Source organism: Cygnus atratus, chromosome 5, assembly GCF_013377495.2.
Source record: "Cygnus atratus isolate AKBS03 ecotype Queensland, Australia chromosome 5, CAtr_DNAZoo_HiC_assembly, whole genome shotgun sequence".
NCBI lineage: Eukaryota > Metazoa > Chordata > Aves > Anseriformes > Anatidae > Cygnus > Cygnus atratus.
This window is the reverse complement of record NC_066366.1, coordinates 6,591,793-6,595,916: the sequence shown is the minus strand read 5'-3', so window position 1 is coordinate 6,595,916 and position 4,124 is coordinate 6,591,793.

Here is a 4,124-nt window from a genome sequence, read left to right as displayed (position 1 = left end):
GCTTGAAATTGAAACATGGGAAAGTTAAAGAAGTAATTCTTGAATTAAACTAGTGCTTTTCAGTATCATCTGAGTGGAATACTACTCTGGCTTAAAAGCCTCATATAAGCAGCTAAAGCAATCTTTCACACATGTAACAGATACAACTGTTTAATAAAATATGAATGAAGAGCAGCTCGCACCCTGCTGTGAAAGTTATTAGTTTCTAGTATAATAGATGAATTTGCATCTGTTGAAGAAATGCATTTAAATGGTAAAGAACGTTTGATAGTTGTATTTCATATGTTAAAAAATATTTATACTGCTTTTCAATTCACAAATAAATAGCTGTCGTCATGCCAGACTATTAAAAAAAATCCATATTTTTATGGCATATAGTGATGAATGGAAATACACTAAAAATTCAGTTTTTTTTCCCACTTTAGCCTGTAAATTTCAATCTTAAGGTACTGACCTTTGGGGATAGATAGGTATGATTGCAAGCAGTGCTGAAAGAAATAGGGAAAGATCCAAGTAAAATCTTCCCACCAGTGGCAGTGATGTACTTTCTGAAGATTTTGGTGAGACTGGTATTCTGTTTCAAGGGGGTTGTGCAGTACGCACACTTTTATGTCTTTTGGAAGAGGGGAAATGGCAGCCCAACCATAATGAATAACGCTGGAACTGGCAAACTTTCTTCCTTCAGGAAAGGAGGAGTCCTGAGGCAGGCAGCTGGTGTGCAGGTAGACTCTGCCTATAGTGCTGGCCAACATCATCTCCTTTTTCCTTGTATATTCCCCTTTCTGTCTGAACCTATCTGTTGTGTCTCATCTAATACTTAGGTAGCAAGTTCTGTAAGAAATTATTCAAAAAACATCACTTTGTTTTGTATTTTAGGTGACTCCTGACCATGAAATTCTGGTCGGCAACTTCAACTGTTTTGCTAGCGTTACTGTCACTGTGCCCACTGAAATTAATGCTGTTATTCCACGTATTTACAGTAAGTCCTGTTAATTAGTAATTTAACTTCTGCATTTTGATTTTGATCAGGTTTTATGTAGTAGATACACACAAAGCACCAGGAGATATTTGACCGAAAATGGAACTTTTACTGTTTTTCCAGCATTGTTCATCACAGCTGTAAGCACAAGAAACTTGATAAAATATTCAGTGAGCAAATTTTCTTCAATAATCAATAAGCATCCGGAGCCACATTCGTCCTAGAAATAACTTTACTGACAATAATGGCTCTGCAGCAGGAATTCATTTAGCCAGCATGGCTTGTGCTGTCTGTAACTGTCCATTAGCTTTCTCTCCACGGTGAGATGTTGAGGTTTGTGCCCAGACCTGACTTGGCCCTGCTGCTGCTGGTCCCTTCTGGAGGTGTTGGGATTAATGGTGAGCGCTGCTGTGGGCGAAGGTTGTTAGTCATGCAATTTGGCTGTTATCGAGAAGACTAGACATGAGGGGAAGCTGTGTGAGGTGCATGGGGTGGCTGAGGGGCTGGGGCACCCCAGCTCTGCTCTGCTGGGGCCTTCTTCCAGGCAGCGGCTTCCCGCTGCTTGGGGCTGCTGCGCCTCTTCCACCACCTCTCGGCCTTTTCCCCTGTTGTAATCTCTGCTTTCTTCACCTTCCAGGTGTTAGTGAGAAGCAGGCAGATAAAAGCAGATGGAAAGCTGGCTGACATGTACAGTAGGTACTTGTGGCTTGAAAAGAAATGCCTTAAAATGTGCCCAATGAATAAATTGGCTTTTACTATATAGAAAGGTCAGTTGAAAAACCCATCCCTGTTGATTAAGTAGTGTGGCTTTTTTCATTTTTCTCATGCCTCAATATTTGGATATTTCAGTCTGTGCCCTAACACTTGTCTTTTAGCTATAACCTTGAGTTGCTTTTAGGTATTTTGTGAAACGTGAACGGTAGGTGAAAGACTTCCTCACAGGATGCCCTTCTAACACATTTTGAGTTATTATCCAGAATAAAAATGCTTACTATTAAATGTTCTACATGCACTACAGAGCGTTTACGACAATATTTAGTGTTTACGAAATTGAATTGAAAAAACAATGCAGATCTTTAATTAAAAGGTTTGGTTGTGTTCAGGTAAGTATTTTTGTATATTAAAAATATTTTATAAAGTGCATATAGAAAAATAAGTCTATAAAAGTGCTTTTTGCTATTGAACTAGGAAAAGAATAAATTTATACATTGAATAATAATTGTCTAGAATAGCTGTACGTTTTCTTCCTTAACGTTCGGTGCAAGATGCATGAATGGAAGTGCTTTAATCTCTGACAGATGTACTGTTTATGTAACGTGCCAGTTTTATCTTATTCTAGACAGAATCGGTTTCTATAAGGAAAAATAAATCTGAAAACGGTTTTGAAGTTCAGTGCACGTATTAGAACTGTATAAACTGTGCTTCATAAGTCACGAGCACAGTACTGGCAAAACAAACATTTTTACATGCACTTCCAATTTTCTGTTTTTCTCGAGAGCTTCAGTCTGTATTAAGTAGCATCTGAAACTGATGATGTGGGCTTTTATTTGTTGTTGCAAAGCTCTGAGGATAATGTAAAAATGTTTGCACACATATTCAGTAGAATCATTGTTATTATATAGCAATGCTCAGCCTGGTGTGGTAATAATTTGATGCTTTGCAGTCTCTGTCCCTTCATTTTTCTCACCTGTTGTATCTCATCACCGATCATTTTCATGTTGAATGTGATGTGTCTATGACCATGTTTTTATTTATAGGTACAGATTTGCCATTTTCCTTTCCACTTCTGCTCTGTCATCTTCTAAACATCAAAGCATATATATTTAGGGTACTTCTGTCTTCCAATAAGTGTGTTAATTATATCAAAACATGATAAAACCAGAAAAATAAACTGACTTCCTGTCTGCCTTCATCCTAAATGTGACTAAAATGCTACATGGGTACACATGCCTTCTTCAAGATGGTATTTTAGTATACTTTACACATTTTTTTATTTAGTCAAAAGTCTCTGTAATCTAAGTCAGAAAACAACAAGAGCTAAATCTTACTAGAAACAGTAAGTTAAAAAAAAATCATCAAATGAAAATATTGATAAATCTTTTCCTTTGATTTAAATGCTTATAAACATAAAACATCACAGGCTAAAATAACCGCAGCGCCAACTGCACATGCGGTTAGCTACGTAGCAGTGTTACCTTATCTTCCCCTCTATTGTTTAAAACGATATTGCATACGGGCTACCGTATTCTGCAGACCGTAAAGGCACCCTACTGCTATTGTGCTAGTGATGTGATACTTTCTGCCAAGTGTCTCATTACTGGGAGTGGACACGGTGTGTTTCACTTGGTCAAAACAATCCATTAAACTACAGCTGAACATCACGTTTTCTTTTGGAACAGACTTGGACTGTTAATGGTTTGGAACAGAAAAATAACAAAAAAATATATGCAAATCAATTTTGTAATGTGAAAAATAATTAGAATGCTTGTATCTCAGAATAAACAAATTCATGGGAAAATATATTCTTTGCTAAACAAGGAAATGTTTTTTCTTATAATGGCTTGATCTCATTTCATAACTCATGTAATTAAAACGTGCCTTTTCTGTTCATTGCAGGAGGCAAGTCTCTAACGTGGTAATTTAAATCTTTAACAAAATACCAGTTAAAAATCTTTGAATGATGGCTCATGGGAGGAAAATAAGGAAGGCTTTAAGATAACTGCTTTTGAAATGTAGGAAAACATATGGCTAAGTTCCTGATGTATTAAACTGCAGGAGGCTGCAGGTGAGCAGTTGAAAGCCTTGCGTATGTTGTTTCAGGTGGGACTGTTCCTCGGGAAAGTTTTGTGCCACAGACAGATGAGTAACAGGACCTTACCCCAGTGCAACAGTAGCTTTGTTTGTCGTGTTTCAATGTGGGTGGATTTTGGGTGCCGCTGAGCGAGGCCCTGGCTTGGTCCCCAGGTGCTTGCAGGATGGAGCAAGGCGGTGGGGCCCTCCGCCGGGTTGTCGTGAAGCGGGCTTGCATGTGGTCCAGTGCCTGCCCCCCTGGGGTTCGGTGAGTCTTCACCCCAGCCCTCTGGGGGGAAACATGGTGTGCTCTCAGTAAAGGTTGAACTTCTCCTCTTTGCCACAATGCAATGTC